The sequence below is a fragment of the Ranitomeya variabilis genome, chromosome 7, assembly GCF_051348905.1.
Source record: "Ranitomeya variabilis isolate aRanVar5 chromosome 7, aRanVar5.hap1, whole genome shotgun sequence".
Classification (NCBI taxonomy): Eukaryota; Metazoa; Chordata; class Amphibia; order Anura; family Dendrobatidae; genus Ranitomeya; species Ranitomeya variabilis.
The window spans coordinates 213764816-213787104 of NC_135238.1; positions in this window are offsets into that span (position 1 = coordinate 213764816).

The following is a 22289-nucleotide window of genomic DNA, read 5'->3' on the forward strand; positions in this document are numbered from 1 at the left end:
CGAAGATCTATCTTGGTGAACCACTTGGCACCCTTAATCCGGGCAAACAAGTCTGACAACAGAGGCAAAGGATACTGAAATTTAACAGTGATTTTATTCAGAAGCCGATAGTCTATACAAGGTCTCAAAGATCCGTCCTTCTTGGCCACAAAAAAGAATCCCGCACCAAGAGGGGAAGAGGATGGACGGATATGCCCCTTCTCCAGAGACTCCTTGATATACGAACGCATTGCGGAATGCTCAGGTACAGACAGATTAAATAATCTTCCCTTAGGAAATTTACTACCTGGAATCAAATCTATAGCGCAGTCACAGTCCCTATGAGGAGGAAGAGCACTGGACCTGGACTCGCTGAATACATCCTGATAATCAGACAAATACTCAGGAACTTCCGAAGGAGTAGAGGAAGCAATAGACACCGGCGGGGAATCACCATGAATTCCCTGACAGCCCCAACTTGACACTGACATTGCCTTCCAATCCAAAACTGGATTATGGGTCTGTAACCATGGCAGACCCAAAACGACCAAATCATGCATTTTATGCAGAACAAGAAAACGAATCACCTCCCTATGTTCAGGAGTCATGCACATGGTTACCTGTGTCCAAAACTGCGGCTTATTTTCCGCCAATGGCGTAGCATCAATACCTCTAAGAGGGATAGGATTTACCAACGGCTCAAGTACAAAACCACAGCGCTTGGCAAATGACAGATCCATAAGACTCAGGGCAGCACCTGAATCCACAAACGCCATAGCAGGGTAGGAAGACAATGAGCAAATTAAAGTCACAGACAAAATACATTTAGGTTGCAGATTACCAATGGCGACAGGACTAACAACCCTTGTTAGGCATTTAGAGCATGCTGATATAACATGTGTAGAATCATCACAGTAAAAACACAACCCATTCAGACGTCTATGATTTTTCCGTTCATTTCTAGTCTGAATTCTACCACATTGCATTAAATCAGGTGTTTGTTCAGACAACACCACCAGAGGATTAGCGGCTTTGCGCTCCCGCAAACGCCGGTCAATCTGAATAGCCAGCGCCATGGAATCATTTAGACTTGTAGGAATGGAGAAACCCACCATCACATTCTTAATGGCTTCAGAAAGGCCATTTCTGAAATTTGCGGCCAGAGCACACTCATTCCACTGAGTAAGCACGGACCATTTCCGAAATTTTTGGCAATACACTTCAGCTTCATCCTGGCCCTGAGAGATAGCCAGCAAGGCTTTTTCTGCCTGAATTTCAAGATTGGGTTCCTCGTAAAGCAACCCGAGCGCCAGAAAAAACGCATCAATATTTGCCAATGCCGGATCCCCTGGCGCTAACGAGAAAGCCCAATCCTGAAGGTCACCCCGCAAGAAAGAGATAACAATTTTAACTTGCTGAGCTGAGTCTCCAGACGAACGGGGTCTCAGAGATAGAAACAATTTACAATTATTCCTGAAATTCCTAAACTTAAATCGGTCTCCAGAAAACAGTTCAGGAATAGGTATTTTAGGTTCTGACATAGGACTACTGGTAACAAAATCTTGAATACCCTGCACACGAGCAGCAAGCTGATCCACACTAGTAATCAAGGTCTGGACATTCATGTCTGCAGCAAGCTCAAGCCACTGTGAGGTAAAGGGGAGGAAGAAAGAAAAAAAAAAAAACTAAACTCAGAATTTCCTTTCTTATTATCCCACTTCTGCAATGCATTAAACATTCACCTTTGGCCTGGCATACTGTTATGACCCCAATGGCAGAGGGTCTCAGAATTTATAACCAAGTCTGCAAACACAAAAAACCAGCTCATAGGGCAGTGGTAACTAGGCTGACCGTATACCTGAACCTAGCACCACAAATAGCAGCAGCCGGGGAACGTACCTACGTTGGTTCTAGACGTCTCGCGCCAGCCGGAGAACTAACTAACCCTAGAAGGGAAAAGATAGACCTTTCTTGCCTCCAGAGAAAAGACCCCAAAAGTTGGATACAAGCCCCCAACAAATAATAACGGTGAGGTAAGAAGAAAAGACAAACGCAAGGATGAACTAGGTTTTTTAGCAAAGAGAGGCCCACTGACTAATAGCAGAATATAGGAAGATGACTTATACGGTCAGCAAAAACCCTATCAAAATTTCCACGCTGAATATTCAAGAACCCCCGAACCGTCTAACGGCACGGGGGGAGAATATCAGCCACCTAGAGCTTCCAGCTAAAACAGGAATCACATTTGGTACAAGCTGGACAGAAATAAGAGCAAATGCAAATAACCAAAAAATAAGGAAGCAGGACTTAGCTTATTTTGCAAGAACCAGGACCAGCAGACAGGAGCAAACAGAAAGGAACTGATTACAACGATGCCAGGCACCAGACTGAAAATCCAGGAAGCTTAAATAGCAACACCCCTGGACTAACGAGCCAGGTGGGTACCAAGCTAGAGAAAGAAGCTCAAAGTGTCATGTTGCTAGTGACCACAAGAGGGAGCCAAAAAGTCCAATTCACAACAGGTAGGCTCCCAGGACCATGGGCGCATCTCGCCTTGGCACCACTATCTGCCACACCAATTCATGAGTACGTGGGTCAATGCTCCTCCTGCACAGCTTGCCATCATGGATAAACAGTTTGCTTCTCCCCTTCCACAGCTGTTGGGTTTCCTGTGGATCATCTGGGCCGGGATGCAACCCTGCCTGCGTCAAGAGCTCTTTCACCCGACGGACCGCGGGGTCACCATCCTGGGTCTCCGCCCACCCATGATGGGGCAGGGGATTAAGCGTGGCATCCGGTTGGTTCCTGTGCCTGTTCTTCACATGATGAGAGTTCTGAGTGGCTTTGGGGCAATGGAACGCAGGCAGCTCCACCTCTTCAAGTGCCTCTGGGTCTTCTCCCGTTTCTGGCAAATTGGGCATTCGGGACAAGGCATCGGCATTGGCATTCTTGTGTCCTGCCCGGTACTTGATGTTGAAATCGTAGTTGGACAGCCGGGCCATCCACCGCTGTTCCAAGGCCCCGAGTTTGGCAGTATCCAGATGCGTTAGCGGATTGTTATCTGTGAAGACAGTGAATTTCGCGGAGGCCAGGTAGTGTTTGAACCTCTCTGTCACTGCCCAGGCGATGGCAAGGAATTCCAGTTTAAAGGAACTGTAGTTGTCAGGGTTCCTTTCCGTGGGACGGAGTTTCCTGCTGGCGTAAGCGATCACCCTTTCTTTGCCTTTCTGGACCTGGGACAGCACAGCTCCTAATCCCACATTGCTGGCATCTGTGTACAGCACAAACGGTTGGTCGTATTCGGGGTAGGCCAGTACCTCTTCTCCCGTCAGTGCCGACTTCAAACAAGTGAAGGATCCCTCCAGCTCCTCGTTCCAATCAAAGGGGGTGTTCTTCCCCTTGGTCTTCTTTGGTTGGCCTACCAACAGGTTTTGCAAGCGTGCGGCCTTCTTGGTGAAGTCCTTAATGAACCTCCGGTAATAGCCTACCAGCCCGAGGAACTGCCGGACTTCGTGGAGGTCACTGGGCTTTGGCCAGTCCTTGATCACCGTGACCTTGTCGGGGTCTGGGGCCACTCCTTCAGCGCTCACCACATGGCCCAAGTACTGCACTTTAGGTTTCAGCAGATGACACTTGGACGGTTTCACCTTTAAGCCAAAGTTGGACAGGGCTTCAAACACCTCGGCCAGGTGCTTCAGATGGTCTTCGTAGGTCTTAGAGAAGACAATGACATCATCCAAATACAGCAGCACGGTTTCGAAGTTCATGTGCCCCAGGCAGCACTCCATCATCCTCTGGAACGTCCCGGGAGCATTGCACAATCCGAAGGGCATGTAATTGAATTCGCAGAGACCCATTGGCGTCGTGAAGGCCGTCTTCTCTTTGTCCGCCTCCGCTACAGGAACCTGCCAGTACCCACTGGTGAGATCTAAGGTAGAGAAGTAGTTAGCAGATTTTAAGGCAGCCAGAGACTCCTCTATCCTGGGCAGTGGGTATGCGTCCTTATGTGTAATGCGATTCAACTGCCTGTAATCAACACACATCCTCATTGTACCATCTTTCTTTTTAACAAGGACTAATGGAGCTGCCCAGGGGCTACAGCTGTCTCTCACCACCCCAGCCTCCTTCATTTCCCGCAACATGTCCTTGGCACACTGGTAATGAGCTGGGGGTACAGGGCGATATCTCTCTTTTATGGGTCGGTGATCTCCCGTGGGGATATGATGTTGGATCCCTTTCACCTGCCCAAAATCTAAGGGGTGTTTGCTGAATACCTGCTCGTACTCGTGTACCACCCTGTAGGCCCCCTGTTTTTGATGGGATGAGGTAGAGTCAGTGCCCACATGCAATTCCCGACACCAGTCTTTCGAGTGCTCTGCAGAACCATTGTCCTCCACCACGTTTGACGGGACCAAGGGTTCAGGTGTCTGTATCACACTATTATTAACAGTGAACAATTTGGCGAGCGTAGCATACTTGGTGAGGTGAACCTCTTCCTCCCCACAATTGAGGACACATACGGGCACTCTCCCCTGGCGAACGTCGACCACCCCCCGGGCTGTCAGAATAGTAGGCCTATTGTCTGAATATACGGGTTCTACCAAGGCCTGGTAGTCCTTTCCCCTGAGGCCTATGGCTGCCCGACACCATATTAACATTTCACTCCTGGGGGGTATCGCGATGCGGTTTGAATCACTCACAGTGACACGACCAATCTCACCACCAGTCAGCTCTACCTGCTGTCTCTGCATCAGAGCTCTGATTTCCTTCTGCAGGGCACGTTGCTCACTGTGGCCAGCGGTTTCTGCCACCTGTTGCAACAAAACAATAACTTCTGCAAGACAATTTTCTATAACATTAGTACCAAGAGTCATCATGGGATTACATTCTCGACGATCAGTATCAACAATCACAATCCCTTGGGCTTTCAATTCCACCCGCCCCACCTTGATGGTGACCTCCTTATACCCCACTTGTGGCAACGGCTGACCATTACTGGCTATTATGGTGAAATCATCGTCAGGGCCACGAGTAATATCGGTGTCCTCCCAATACCGTTTATAAAGCACGTAAGGTATAGTCGTCACCTGAGAACCGGTGTCCAGCAAAGCATTCAAGGGGATTCCATCAACCACTACAGGGAGAACTGGTCGTCCTCCAATATACTTGGTTCTCCAATGCTGCGGGCCTGACCGTCCTACTCCTGGGGGTTGGCCCTTTGCCCCAGGGGTTGCTCGTTTAAAGGACAGTACCTTGCAACGTGGCCCACCTGGTGACAGCGGCGGCAGATGGGTCGTCCGTCCTGATGGAAGCGATCGCTGTCCCGGCCTCTGGTCAGTGGGGTCCTCTTCTGTCGCATCCAGGGGACATCTTCTGGTCTGGAGGCTAGCTGGATCTTTTCCTTGGGGGCCTCCTGTAGGGACTGCACCGTCCGGGCTAGGGCAGCAACGCTCTTGGTCAGCTCCTGCATCTGAACACGGAGTCCTGCAGGGGAGTCGTCCTCGAAGCTCTGGGCGTCGGCCTCCGCGGCAACTGGGGTATCCGATGCCACCTCCTGGTGGTATGTGAGAGCGGGGCGCCTGGGTGGTATTGCGCGGCTGGGCTGTCGCTCCTGCAATGCCTGGATAGCTCTATCTTTGAATTGCGCAAAAGTCAAGTCTGGATTTTGCATGGCCAGGAAGTGCAATTGGCCCCGCTGGTGACTGCACAGGAGCCCCTCAATGAACCGCTCCTTCAGGAGTTTATCCTCATCCTGCATGCTGCCGGGGTCACTCTGCTTAATGGCCCGCATCGCCTCCTGGAGATTAAGGGCATAGTCCCGTAAGCTATCCTGCGGTCTCTGTTTGCATCCATAGAAAGTCAGTTTAATTTCTGTAGCAGTGCGAGTATCGAAGGTGGCTTTAAGCTTTGCAAAAATCTGCTGTGCAGTTCCCTTATCCTCGGCGGGCCAGGACTTCAATTCTCTCAGAGCCGCCCCAAAGAGTTGGCTGGTTATCATATGAACCTTCTGAGGCTCCGTCAGGGGATAGAACTCGAGCAGGCTGCAGAGCCCTTCTTTAAAGTCAGTGAATGTATGCGACTCCCCAGAGTATCGTGGGAGCCAGGCCGCTCCGGGCAGGTACGGCATAGAGAAGGGCATTATGGCTTTTGTGTTAGCGGCAGCGTCCGACTGGCTGAGGGGAACAGCGGGTTCTGCGGCAACCGGTGGTTGTATTAGGGCCGCGGCTTCGCCCGCTGCGGGGCCCGGAGGTGCCCCTGCGTCCCCGGCTGTGGCCTCTTCCTCCGCTCCTCCCGACTCGGACATGGTTGGCCCTTCCTCCACTAACCTGCTGGAGGTCGGAGTTCCTCTTCCGGGATCGGCACGTTACCGCGCTTTCTCGTTCCGCGCTTCTTTTTGGCCGGTCCCGCCCACGAAGCTGAGGCTCCTCCCTCCGCACACTGCGATGGCGAATCATGGCGGGAACTCCTGGCGGCAATTGTCAACTCACAGTCTTTGCAATAAGTTACAGTCCAAGCACAATAAATCACAGTTCCAAGGCACACATGACCCGATTTCTCAGGCTTAAGTAGAATCCTGTTCGTGACGCCAAAATGGCGCGCCCCCACTGCCGCAGGGCCGAGGGGTACCCGGTACCGGGCCTCTGAGTCTCTGTTCTGGGGTTGTCACGGTGGCTAGACCCGGTCCATGACCCTGCTGAGGGGCGTCCAGTGAAAGGTGGTGGTAAATGGTGGTGATATTGCGGTGCAGTGTAGGTCGTAGTAAATAACGAGGACACCAGGTTGCAGTCTCTTTACCTCTTTACTGAAGGTTTAAGAATCCTCAGTCCAGAGCGCTGTCAACAGGGCTGTCAGAGACCGGCCGGTCCAAAGGCACATCAGGAGTTCTCTTTACAGGTGGGAATCAGTGTCTACCTTCTAGCGCTGTGTGTTGTAGTCCTTCCCTGCTGAGCTCCCGGGATAGTCCTCACAACTGATTCTGCCTGTCTCTGATGTTCGTTCTCTCTCCGTCCCCCAGGTGATATGGTAGGACACACCCGTATGACGGGGTAGGTCTGGAGTTCTTCCGAGACCCTGGAGTCGCCCCTCTCCCACAGCTGCCTCCGTTGTCTGCTTAGGTGATTTGTGTGAGACAGCCAACCTATAATTGGCTGTCCGGACGTGGTTTGCAGTAGTACTTAGAGTCTCTTACTTGCTCGGCGTTCCGGCCACCGACTGTTTGCGCCTCAGAAGGATGTTGCCTCGGTCTAACAGCACGACTCCTTCTGGTCCTAATGCCTCTTTTCTGTATTCCTGTTGTTCACTGGTTAGTTCTGCTCTTAGGAGTCTGCCAGGATCCCATCCCTGACAGGTCCTCTCACTAGCTCTTCCCAGTAACTTCTCTCCCCGTCTTCCTGTCTTCCCCCCAGTTTTACCAGAGTGTGAGGAGTGGCCTACTAGATAGAACCACCCCCCCTGGTGGCCGGAGTGTGAAGCGTAGAGTGAGTGTTACCTGGTCAGAGAAACTCCTTTAGTGCAATCAGACGTAACATCACTCCCCTTAGTGGCAGAGCGACATTACTGCAACGACCAGGACTCTGGGGCGCTGCACTTTCATCTCCATCTGGTAAAGGGCAACTCTGGATTCGCTGGCTCGACCCTGCCAGTACCTGTGATCTGGTGCCCTGGACTGCGGTTGCCTGAAGCCTACAGTAAACCAGGTAAAGAGACTGCACGCCTGTGTCCTCATTCTTTACTGCACCATTCACCTTCCTCATCTATACACCGGGAGCTCTGGGGACATACTTCACCTGTGGGAAGTTATACCATCTAGCTGCCATAACATCACCCCAGTGGACCCCTCTAAGCAGCGTCGGTCACCACTGACCAAATACCGCAGGTGGTGTCATGAACAAACTCTATTCACCAAATCCCTTTAAAGACTTTCCCCTTTTACATGGGCACCCAGGGCCAGGGACCGGGTCCCCACCACCGTGACATCCCCCTGTGAACACCGGACCCGGTACCGGGTACCCCACGGCCAGTGGCGTAACTACAAAGTTATGGGCCCCGGTGCGAACTTCCAAATGGGGCCCCCCCGCCATACAATTCAATGTAACCCCCATAGAATACAATGCAGCCCCCCTCATAGTATAATGCAGCCCCTCCATACAGGGGCAGTGAGAAAGACACGAGCAAATGGTGATGAGGGGGCAAGGGAGAGGGCAAGGAAGACAGGCACAAGGGGACACATGGGGGCTAGGAGGCAGGGGAGAAGGTTACAAGGGGACTAGTGGGCAAGGGAGACTGACACAAGGGGACTAGTGGGCAAGGGAGCCTGACACAAGGGGCACACGGGGACAAGTGAGCAAGGGAGACTGACACAAGGGGCACACGGGGACCAGTGGACAAGGGGGACTGGCACAAGGGGACACAGGGACTAGTGGGCAAGGGAGACTGGCACATGGGGACAAGGGACACAAGCATAACGGAGACAGGCTCAAGGGGACACACGGCCCCCTGACCTGCCAGAGCCGCATGCAGCTGCGACCGTGGTAGTTACGCCCCTGCCTCACACACACTACAGATATCACACACACACTACAGATATCACACACACACATCATACTACAGATATTACACACACACATACTACAGTTATCACACACACACTACAGATAACACACACACACACACATACTACAGATATCACACACACACACACCAGATACCAGCTCATATACACAACTCACAATCTCCTCTCTGGTACAGGGGTGGCTGATGTAAACCGGCTGCGGCTCCTCAGCTTCTCCTGACTAAAGCGGCTCTGTCCCGCACCTCCCCCCTGCTCTCGCCTTCTGTCCCGGGGTTATTTTGGCTTTCTCTTAAATACGATCTCATTCAGACGTACATGAGATGTATGAGGGGGGGAAAATACAGACTGAGAAGCTGTCTCATCGTGATGACTGGAGCTGCTTCCTGTCTCTCACGTGCCCCGGCTGCCCCCTTCCCCTAGATACGCCTCGGACTGTTGCCGTGCAGGAGGAATCTCCTGCACTGCAACATGGTGTTGGGTGCCAGCACAGCCCACACAGTGGTCTATCCAGCACAGCCCGCACAGTGGTCTATCCAGCACAGCCCGCACAGTGGTCTATCCAGCACAGCCCGCACAGTGGTCTATCCAGCACAGCCCGCACAGTGGTCTATCCAGCACAGCCCGCACAGTGGTCTATAGAGCACAGCCCGCACAGTGGTCTATCCAGCACAGCCCGCACAGTGGTCTATCCAGCACAGCCCGCACAGTGGTCTATCCAGCACAGCCCGCACAGTGGTCTATCCAGCACAGCCCGCACAGTGGTCTATCCAGCACAGCCCGCACAGTGGTCTATCCAGCACAGCCCGCACAGTGGTCTATCCAGCACAGCCCGCACAGTGGTCTATCCAGCACAGCCCGCACAGTGGTCTATCCAGCACAGCCCGCACAGTGGTCTATCCAGCACAGCCCGCACAGTGGTCTATCCAGCACAGCCCGCACAGTGGTCTATCCAGCACAGCCCGCACAGTGGTCTATCCAGCACAGCCCGCACAGTGGTCTATCCAGCACAGCCCGCACAGTGGTCTATCCAGCACAGCCCGCACAGTGGTCTATCCAGCACAGCCCGCACAGTGGTCTATCCAGCACAGCCCGCACAGTGGTCTATCCAGCACAGCCCGCACAGTGGTCTATCCAGCACAGCCCGCACAGTGGTCTATCCAGCACAGCCCGCACAGTGGTCTATCCAGCACAGCCCGCACAGTGGTCTATCCAGCACAGCCCGCACAGTGGTCTATCCAGCACAGCCCGCACAGTGGTCTATCCAGCACAGCCCGCACAGTGGTATATAGAGCACAGCCCGCACAGTGGTATATAGAGCACAGCCCGCACAGTGGTATATAGAGCACAGCCCGCACAGTGGTATATAGAGCACAGCCCGCACAGTGGTATATCCAGCACAGCCCGCACAGTGGTATATCCAGCACAGCCCGCACAGTGGTATATAGAGCACAGCCCGCACAGTGGTATATAGAGCACAGCCCGCACAGGGATATATACAGCACAGCCCACACAGTGGTATATACAGCACAGCCCACACCGTGCTATATACAGCACAGCCCGCACAGTGGTATATATAGCACAGCCCGCACAGTGGTATATCCAGCACAGCCCACACAGTGGTATATACAGCACAGCCCGCACAGTGGTATATACAGCACAGCCTGCACAGTGGTCTATCCAGCACCACTGTGCGGTATATACATACCACTGTGCGGGCTGTAAAATAAAGAGGAGAAATCACGCTGCAGCCGATCACAGCTATGGGCCCCAGGGGCCCGAGCTCCTGCCGCACTGTGCCCCCGTACCTGTCCCTGGTGGTCGATGTAGTAGAAGTACTCCTTGGTTTGGGGGTCGGGATTCTGGCCCTGGACATAATGAAGGCTCCTGAGGACCGGGGACAGGCGGCAGAGTCGGAGCCGCAGTGCGTGACAGGACATGGCTAGGACGGCCGCGGGTCACTATGGAAACAGTTGCTGCCACTTCCGGGCACCGCCGGAAACATGGGAACTGAAGAAAGCATCCGCACGCGAGAGCTGGAAGTGCCGGGACGCCTCACCAGTCTGTGTAGTGGGCGCGTCAGGGGCGTGACGGCGGATACAGAGAGCCACCCCCTGCTATGGATGGGAGGAGCCGCTCTGCAGCGTCACTGAGCCTGCGCACTGCTGCTTATCTATAGATAGAAGTAAGTGACGGAAGTGTGCGGGAGCAGGAGGCGGACATAGTGCGGTGACCAGGGGCGTCTGACCTGCCGGCCCTGGGCCCCTGACCTAGCGGGCCCGGTCGCAATGGCGACCGCTGCGACCGCGGTAGTTACGCCCCTGCCCACGGCCCTGGCGGGCGACTCATAACCAAAAACAGCAAAAGGATGTAGTGCACACAGACAGAGGGTGAGACACAGTGCTTAGGACGGAAAGATGGAAGGAAAAGAAAAGAACCCAAGAAGACCTTCGGTATACGTGGAAACCCCCAGACCCTAAATGAAACAAAATAGGTAGAGTGATGGAAAGGGGAACACGCAAAGAAATCGCCGGAGAAGCAACAGAGAAAGCCTTCAGTAAGATAATCCTTGACTGGAGAGCTGGGACTCCAAACATCCACCTAACATGGAATATAGCCAGCAACAGCTGTAAGTGCCAGGAGAGTATAAATAGTCCTTCCCAAGACGTGACGGGACAAATCACAGTCAGGGCAACAAAGGAGTGGCTCCGTAAGAAGCACTTCATGGTCCTGGAGTGGCCTAGCCATTCTCCAGATTTGAACCCAATTGAAAATCTTTGGAGGGAGCTGAAACTCAATGTTGCCCAGCGATAGCCCCCAAACCTGAAAGATCTAGAGAGGATCTGTATGGAGGAGTGGGCCAAAATCGCTGCTGCAGTGTGTTAAAACTTGGTTAAGGACTTCAGGAAACATCTGATCTCTGTAATTGCAAACAAAGGTATCTGTACCATATATTAAGTTCTGTTTTTCTATTGTATCAAATACTCATTGTCACGACTCATTTTTGGAGTCGTGACAGCTCTGGTTCTGCTTTAGTTTAAATGTGCTTTTTACTTTTGGGCCAGCAAGGGTTAATGTAAGTTTCCTTGCTGGCAGCTGCTGTGTTGCTGGTCAGCTGATGTGGGAGGTGACCACTCCCACCATCCTTTAAATAATCACATGACACATCAGCTGACTGTTGGTAATAGAGTTGTTCTCTGAAGACCAGCCTAGGAGTTGGGAGCTCTCTGGTGACAACAGTGTATCAGCTGCTTGAGGTCCTGATTCCATATAATCTGCTGTGTGGAGCTTGCAGCAGAAGCTTGAGCTAAGTTTTTTGTTGTTCCTTTCCTTGTCTTTCTCATGCTTGTCACTACCCTGTGTTGATAATATCTGCAGCTGTGAGGCTAGCATTCTTGCCGGCCAGTGCACTAGCCTGGGTATAGTAAGGTGACAGCTAGGGACTAGGCATGTGATGGCGGTGGGGGAAAGGACCTCCATAAGGCGTTAGGGGAGCTTAGGTATAGGCACAGGCTGTTGTTGTTTAGGAGGTGCCCCATCACTCGTTCCCTTGTGGAAATGCCAAACGTGGCAATTTCAGGTGCAACTTCATGTTGTGCAAAAAATTTGCGAATTTTCAAAAGTGTCTCAGAATTCTGGCATATACAATCAGGGCCTAAGGGTTTAGACCTCAACAGCCACTTTTGGTTGCAAAATGGCCAGGGGAAACTTTTTGGCAATTTTATGACCACATACTATGGAATCATATCTTTCAGGCCAGGAGTTTCCCTTTAGTGCTGCATAAGAAGTCCTGATGGTGTACGCGATATGCAAAAAAAAAAAAGGGAACTATTAACAAGCTGTCTGTCAAGAGAAGATTGGAATTTTACAAACATTGTACTGCATTGCACTACTCATGTCGTAAAGATCAGTGACTTTAATCATGGGTCTGGAACCTGGGACTTTCCCCGAGTGTACAGCCGGCATTGAAATAGCTTAGTCTATGATCAGTACAGCACGGTCTGCCACAGAAGCCACAAGCTGTGTTCTCCATTGTGATGACCTTATTGTTATATATCTGTCGTCTGCAGATTATCCCCTCAATAGAAACCAGTTAAATCAGTGAGACGGATAGTTGCGTAATTCTGGAATAGATGGATTTCCTGCTCAGCCTTGCCTTCATATATTAACATGCTGCTCTAGAGATTTACAAAACATACAGGTCTGTGCAAATGTTTTAGGCAGTTTTGAAAAAGAAATGCTGCAAAAGTAAGAAGCTTTCAAAAATCAAAGTGACTGAACAAAAGAGAAATGTAAATGAAATCAACGTTTGGTGTGACCGCCCTTCCTCTCCCTCAATTCTTCTAGGTACTTTCACATTAAAGAAAATGAGATGGAGGTTGTTCCAAACATCTTAGAGAAATAACCACAGATCCCCCATCGATGCCGCTTGTGTAAATCTTTCTGTCTCTTTCTGGATGCTGATGAGATCAGGGCTCTGCGGGGGCTGGATCATCCCTTCCAGGACTCCTTGTTCTTCTTTACTCTGAAGATAGACCTTATCACAGATACTGTGGTGTCCTGATGAAGAAGTCTTGTACTTTGAAACCCGTTCAGAATAAATCCACGATTTAATGGCTACATATTTGGACCTTGAACCATTCAGCAGCACAGTTTAAATCCACGTTTTACCCCCTTTTTTTTCCTCTGGTTGGTCACAAGTGGACCGGTGGTTCTGTGCAGCAGGAGATATCTACGAGCCTGTCTTTCGGCTAAAATGGGTGAGTAGTATCTGATCTTTTTAATCAATTTTGATCTCGGGTAAGACCCTATTGCACTCTTTTCTCCGGCAGCATTTATTAAAAAAAATTGTTTAAACACGCCCCCTGATGAAGCCTCTGGGTGAAACGTGCGTTGGGGCAGGTGGACCAGGACGCATGTACCAACCCCCCCCTTTTCACTGATATACCATCTTTTGTGTAAGTACTTACCTTATGCATTTTTTCACTAAACTATTTAGTGCTAGTCCTGACACTTGTTAGTTAACTTGAATTATTATGTTGATGAGGTTCTTTGTCCTATTTGGAATCTGTCTTGTTACTTTACATCTCTTACTTTGTACATGTTACTGGTGCCTCTTCTAGGAACATTCTGTTTTGGAATATGTATGTCTTTTGTATTTAAATCTTTTTAAAGTATATTTAATAAATTATTAGCTTTTATGAAACCTTTGTGTGCACTCGTTTTCATGTGAAAACTATGGAGGATCTGTTGACTTTCCTATAGTCCCCCGGTGGCCACAATGCTCAGCAGCCTCTATTGTGTTACTATTTCAGAATCTATACATGTTCTTTTATGAAATCTCGTGATAGATAAGCTTTTAGACTACATAGAGCTCAGATCTTCGCTACTTCGCTTCGTTATTTAAACAGCAAATTTTTGACTATTTCCATGACTCCAACTTTGGTGGTCAGCACTTGGATGGATTTATTTCTTCTGTCTCAGCCATAAACCAGGAAATATAAGCTTTATTTGCCCGTTACCAATTAGAGGGGGTTGAATAAAACTAGTCAACAGCGCCACTCTTGTGCACAGGCAGTGCCTGGGATTACAACTCAGCCTCATTACCTTGATTTCTATAGCGCCAACATATCCCGCAGCCCTTTACAATTCAGAGGGAACAAACAAGATAAGACATTACAGAGTAACCCACATTTATTCCTTTTACATATTAGTCAATATATTTCCTAAAATATTTATGCATTTGAAAAAAAATATGGAAACATTGAAAAGTTAAATCAATTGATGCTTTAGGCCAGTAAAATAGATTTCACTGCACGTTTAAAGGACTCTCTATCGTCCTCTTACCCGATAAATAAAAAAAACCCTGACACCTGCAATATAAGATATGACCACTAGATGACAGAATCTGCTTTTTAATCGTGGGCTTTGAATGAGCGACTCTTCAGAAATCAGTCAAAAAAAATATAATGCAAAAATAATAATTTACTATTTAATTCAATGAATGCAAAATTTAAAAAAAAAATAAAAAATCAGTCCCAGGAATTAACGTTCGCTTTTTATATTCAGTACTTAATTAAAGAGAGAATGCAGTAAGTGATGGTTATTAGAATTCACCAGCAAATGTTAATTGGAGCACTGATGTTCTGTAATTATTATAATGGTATAAAGGTGCAGTAAATTCTTCATTAAATTTATACTTATTAATGGGAGATAATTAGGAGCTCATGTGACAGGTCCAGTACATAAAAGCATCGGTAATTAACAATAATTCAAGTTGTGGCAAACCAAGTAAATGCAGTAAGTTATAGCTTGTGCAATGTAAGGTGTGTGGTTTCTTGGTAGAAAAATGATAAATATATATAACTGCATAATCTTAACGAGAACCTGTCACTTGTCATAAATACTTATTTATTTTTGTTCTTGCTGTTCTCCTGAATCCGGCACTGTTTTTCTTTTGCTCCTGCGCCTCTCCGTTCCTGAGATATGGCCCCCTCTTCCTCTTATATAATTATAGGCTTATTTAGCCAACTGGGCGTGGTCCACCCACAAAGAAAACTTGAGAACCATGCCCACTTGGTAAAATAGACTCAATTTATGTTCAGGGAAGAACATAGGGGTGCAGGAACAAAAGAAAAGCAATGTCAGGTTCAGGAGAACAGGAGTCATTTTCCTGTAATAAGCTTTTTCCCAGTGGACACTTTTAAAGACATCCACATGGTCATGACAATTGTAAAAAGTTTAATAAAATGATACCTTGATATCTGCATTCTGAAGTCTTATCCCAGAGAACTGCATAGTATTCATAATATGTAAATAAATTGTTAAGATCTATGGGTCGGACATAGATCTTCCTGAAAATCTGTCTCCAGAGCTTATTTTAAGGGGGCAGTACATGTAGATCAGGAGAGCGGACTGTCAGGCATTACGTCTCACACTGGTAGCGACCCCTTTCATTTGCAATAAGCTCTGGAGGCAGATTTTCGGGGAGATCTATGTCCGGCCCATAGATCTTAACAGCTCATTTACATATTAAGAAAAACGTGGATTTCTCAGGAATAAGACATCGGATCGCAGATATCAAGGTATCATTTGGCTCAGTTCCTTATGACCTGTATGCCCATAGGCGGATTAAAAGGGTTAATCCTACTGAGAGGTTCCCTTTAAGTGGTTTGTTCAGGCTGGGGTCACACATGGCGTAAGACAATACGCCACGTATTATACGTCCGTACTACGGCCGTAATACGGAGAAATGTTCCCAAAATAGTGATCCGTAGTCAGGGTGTGTCAGCGTATTTTGCGCATGGCATCCTCCGTATGTAATCCGTATGGCATCCGTACTGCGAGATTTTCGCGCAGGCTTGCAAAACCGACATCTAATGGATTTACGTGCTCAAATGTTCGGGAAAACATATATACAGTATATATATATATATATATATATATATATATATATGTCATTGTGACACATATATATATATTCTGTATTTAGATTTCAATCAGCGCGATATCTGTGAACAGCCGGTAATTCAATTGCCGGCTTTTCATTTCTCCTGCACAAACCCGACAGGATATGAGACATGATTACATACAGTAAACCATCTCATATCCCCTTTTTTTTTGCATATTCCACACTACTAATGTTAGTAGTGTGTATGTGCAAAATTTCAGCGCTGTAGCTGCTGAAATAAAGGGTTAAATGGCGGAAAAAATTGGCGTGGGCTCCCGCGCAATTTTCTCCGCCAGAGCGGTAAAGCCAGTGACTGAGGGCAGATATTAATAGCCAGGAGAGGGTCCATGGTTATTGGCCCCCCCGTGGCTACAAACATCTGCCCCCAGCCACCCCAGAAAAGGCACATCTGGAAGATGCGCCTATTCTGGCACTTGGCCACTCTCTTCCCACTCCCTGTAGCGGTGGGATATGGGGTAATGAAGGGTTAATGCCACCTTGCTATTGGAAGGTGACATTAAGCCAGATTAATGATGGAGAGGCGTCAATTATGACACCTATCCATTATTAATCCAATTGTAGGAAAGGGTTAAAAAACACACACACATGATTGAAAAGTATTTTAATGAAATAAACACAGCGGTTGTTGTAATAATTTATTGTTCTCTCAAATCCATTTGCAGTCCCTCGCTTGGCAACATAATAAACGCACAAGATACATACCTTCTGATGTACTGTCAGGTCCAACGATGTAATCCATCTGAAGGGGTTAACTAATATTACAGGCAGGAGCCCTGCTATAATGCAGCTGTGCTCCGTGCTTGTAATCCCCGGCGAATGAATGAAATGTAGGTCATTGACCTACATTTCATTCATTCGCGGTGAGGCGCCCTCTGGTGGATGTTCTCATGAACTGCAGCCTGGGAACTTTTTCCCACGCTCCAGGTCATATGAGGACATCCACCAGGGGGCGCATCACCGCGACTGAATGAAATGTAGGTCAATGACCTACATTTCATTCATTCGCCGGGGATTACAGGCACGGAGCACAGCTGCATTATAGCAGGGCTCCTGCCTGTAATATTAGTTAACCCCTTCAGATGGATTACATCGTTGGACCTGACAGTACATCAGAAGGTATGTATCTTGTGCGTTTATTATGTTGCCAAGCGAGGGACTGCAAATGGATTTGAGAGAACAATAAATTATTACAACAACCGCTGTGTTTATTTCATTAAAATACTTTTCAATCATGTGTGTGTGTGTTTTTTAACCCTTTCCTACAATTGGATTAATAATGGATAGGTGTCATAATTGACGCCTCTCCATCATTAATCTGGCTTAATGTCACCTTCCAATAGCAAGGTGGCATTAACCCTTCATTACCCCATATCCCACCGCTACAGGGAGTGGGAAGAGAGTGGCCAAGTGCCAGAATAGGCGCATCTTCCAGATGTGCCTTTTCTGGGGTGGCTGGGGGCAGATGTTTGTAGCCACGGGGGGCCAATAACCATGGACCCTCTCCTGGCTATTAATATCTGCCCTCGGTCACTGGCTTTACCGCTCTGGCGGAGAAAATTGCGCGGGAGCCCACGCCAATTTTTTCCGCCATTTAACCCTTTATTTCAGCAGCTACAGCGCTGAAATTTTGCACATACACACTACTAACATTAGTAGTGTGGAATATGCAAAAAAAAAGGGGATATGAGATGGTTTACTGTATGTAAACCACGTCTCATATCCTGTCGGGTTTGTGCAGGAGAAATGAAAAGCCGGCAATTGAATTACCGACTTTTCACTAACAGCGCTGCGTATTTCTCGCAAGTCACACTGCTGGTCCGTGTGGAATCCGTATTTTTCTCGCCCCCATAGACTTTCATTGGCGTATTATTTGCGCAATACGCTGACAAACGCAGCATGCTGCGATTTTGTACGGCCGTAGAACGCCGTATAATACTGAACCGTAATATACGGCTAATAGGAGCAGCCCCATTGAGAAGCATTGTGCCGTATGTAATGCGAGTTTTACGTACGTAGTTTTTGCGCTCTTACGTACGTAAAACACGCATGTGTGACCCCAGCCTTAAAGTAGTCTATGCTGATAAGATGCAGGCTGGATTTTATTATAGATCAGTGTTCCTAGGATGATTATGTACCTGGGGATAATAATGAAGAATCTGTCAATTTAATGTCTGTGCAGCAGATTTATACAAAGCTCCTATGATCCATCAGGTCACAGGTGTTTGCCGACCACTTCAGCAATAAATCTCCTATGTATTTCATACTTGCTCATTCATACTGATTTAACTATTTCATGATCAGACATTTTGAAATCAATTGCTGAACTGAACTTCTGCTATTGGAAAATTATGTGATTTTTGTTTGAGAAAGCAAAATATTTTGCAGCCATATTGTAATTATGAATGTGCAGCGGAGGAAAAATCATAACATTCAGCCCACAAATTAAAACATAGAGTTATTGTACACAACAAACGTAGATGTTCCACAGCAATGTCTATCTATAACTATAACCAGATTTCACAATGCAAACTGCCTACATTATTATATAGATGTCTTAGACCTGAGAAGGCTGATGTACTTATCTATAACCAGATTTCACAATGCAAACTGCCTACATTATTATATAGATGTCTTAGACCTGAGAAGGCCGATGTACTTATCTGTAACCAGATTTCACAATGCAAACTGCCTACATTATTATATAGATGTCTTAGACCTGAGAAGGCCAATGTACTTATCTATAACCAGATTTCACAATGCAAACTGCCTACATTATTATATAGATGTCTTAGACCTGAGAAGGCTGATGTACATACTTATCTATAACCAGATTTCATAATACAAACTGCCTACATTATTATATAGATGTCTTAGACCTGAGAAGGCTGATGTACTTATCTATAACCAGATTTCACAATGCAAACTGCCTACATTATTATATAGATGTCTTAGACCTGAGAAGGCTGATGTACTTCTCTGTAACCAGATTTCACAATGCAAACTGCCTACATTATTATATAGATGTCTTAGACCTGAGAAGGCTGATGTACTTATCTGTAACCAGATTTCATAATACAAACTGCCTACATTATTATATCGATGTCTTAGACCTGAGAAGGCTGATGTACATACGTATCTATAACCAGATTTCATAATACAAACTGCCTACATTATTATATAGATGTCTTAGACCTGAGAAGGCTGATGTACTTATCTATAACCAGATTTCATAATGCAAACTGCCTACATTAGTGTATAGATGTCTTAGACCTGAGAAGGCTGATGTACTTATCTATAACCAGATTTCATAATACAAACTGCCTACATTATTATATAGATGTCTTAGACCTGAGAAGGCTGATGTACTTATCTATAACCAGATTTCACAATGCAAACTGCCTACATTATTATATAGATGTCTTAGACCTGAGAAGGCTGATGTACTTCTCTGTAACCAGATTTCACAATGCAAACTGCCTACATTATTATATAGATGTCTTAGACCTGAGAAGGCTGATGTACTTATCTGTAACCAGATTTCATAATACAAACTGCCTACATTATTATATAGATGTCTTAGACCTGAGAAGGCTGATGTACATACTTATCTATAACCAGATTTCATAATACAAACTGCCTACATTATTATATAGATGTCTTAGACCTGAGAAGGCTGATGTACTTATCTATAACCAGATTTCATAATGCAAACTGCCTACATTAGTGTATAGATGTCTTAGACCTGAGAAGGCTGATGTACTTATCTATAACCAGATTTCATAATACAAACTGCCTACATTATTATATAGATGTCTTAGACCTGAGAAGGCTGATGTACTTATCTATAACCAGATTTCACAATGCAAACTGCCTACATTATTATATAGATGTCTTAGACCTGAGAAGGCTGATGTACTTATCTATAACCAGATTTCATAATACAAACTGCCTACATTATTATATAGATATCTTAGACCTGAGAAGGCTGATGTACTTATCTCTAACCAGATTTCACAATGCAAACTGCCTACATTATTGTATAGATGTATTACACCTGAGAAGGCTGATGTACATACTTATCTATGACCAGATTTCATAATACAAACTGCCTACATTATTATATAGATGTCATAGACCTGAGAAGGCTGATGTACTTATCTATAACCAGATTTCATATTGCAAACTGCCTACATTAGTGTATAGATGTCTTAGACCTGAGAAGGCTGATGTACTTATCTATAACCAGATTTCATAATACAAACTGCCTACATTATTATATAGATGTCTTAGACCTGAGAAGGCTGATGTACTTATCTATAACCAGATTTCACAATGCAAACTGCCTACATTATTATATAGATGTCTTAGACCTGAGAAGGCTGATGTACATACTTATCTATAACCAGATTTCATAATACAAACTGCCTACATTATTATATAGATGTCTTAGACCTGAGAAGGCTGATGTACTTATCTATAACCAGAATTTCATAATGCAAACTGCCTACATTAGTGTATAGATGTCTTAGACCTGAGAAGGCTGATGTACTTATCTATAACCAGATTTCATAATACAAACTGCCTACATTATTATATAGATGTCTTAGACCTGAGAAGGCTGATGTACTTATCTATAACCAGATTTCACAATGTAAACTGCCTACATTATTATATAGATATCTTAGACCTGAGAAGGCTGATGTACTTCTCTATAACCAGATTTCACAATGCAAACTGCCTACATTATTATATAGATGTCTTAGACCTGAGAAGGCTGATGTACTTATCTATAACCAGATTTCATAATGCAAACTGCCTACATTATTATATAGATATCTTAGACCTGAGAAGGCTGATGTACTTATCTATAACCAGATTTCACAATGCAAACTGCCTACATTATTGTATAGATGTATTACACCTGAGAAGGCTGATGTACATACTTATCTATAACCAGATTTCATAATACAAACTGCCTACATTATCATATAGATGTCTTAGACCTGAGAAGGCTGATGTACTTATCTATAACCAGATTTCATAATGCAAACTGCCTACATTAGTGTATAGATGTCTTAGACCTGAGAAGGCTGATGTACTTATCTATAACCAGATTTCATAATACAAACTGCCTACATTATTATATAGATGTCTTAGACCTGAGAAGGCTGATGTACTTATCTATAACCAGATTTCACAATGCAAACTGCCTACATTATTATATAGATATCTTAGACCTGAGAAGGCTGATGTACTTCTCTGTAACCAGATTTCACAATGCAAACTGCCTACATTATTATATAGATGTCTTAGACCTGAGAAGGCTGATGTACTTATCTGTAACCAGATTTCATAATACAAACTGCCTACATTATCATATAGATGTCTTCGACCTGAGAAGGCTGATGTACATACTTATCTATAACCAGATTTCATAATACAAACTGCCTACATTATTATATAGATGTCTTAGACCTGAGAAGGCTGATGTACTTATCTATAACCAGATTTCATAATGCAAACTGCCTACATTAGTGTATAGATGTCTTAGACCTGAGAAGGCTGATGTACTTATCTATAACCAGATTTCACAATGCAAACTGCCTACATTATTATATAGATATCTTAGACCTGAGAAGGCTGATGTACTTCTCTGTAACCAGATTTCACAATGCAAACTGCCTACATTATTATATAGATGTCTTAGATCTGAGAAGGCTGATGTACTTATCTGTAACCAGATTTCATAATACAAACTGCCTACATTATTATATAGATGTCTTAGACCTGAGAAGGCTGATGTACATACTTATCTATAACCAGATTTCATAATACAAACTGCCTACATTATTATATAGATGTCTTAGACCTGAGAAGGCTGATGTACTTATCTATAACCAGATTTCATAATGCAAACTGCCTACATTAGTGTATAGATATCTTAGACCTGAGAAGGCTGATGTACTTCTCTATAACCAGATTTCACAATGCAAACTGCCTACATTGTTATATAGATGTCTTAGACCTGAGAAGGCTGATGTACTTATCTGTAACCAGATTTCATAATGCAAACTGCCTACATTATTATATAGATGTCTTAGACCTGAGAAGGCTGATGTACATACTTATCTATAACCAGATTTCATAATACAAACTGCCTACATTATTATATAGATGTCTTAGACCTGAGAAGGCTGATGTACTTATCTGTAACCAGATTTCATAATGCAAACTGCCTACATTATTATATAGATGTCTTAGACCTGAGAA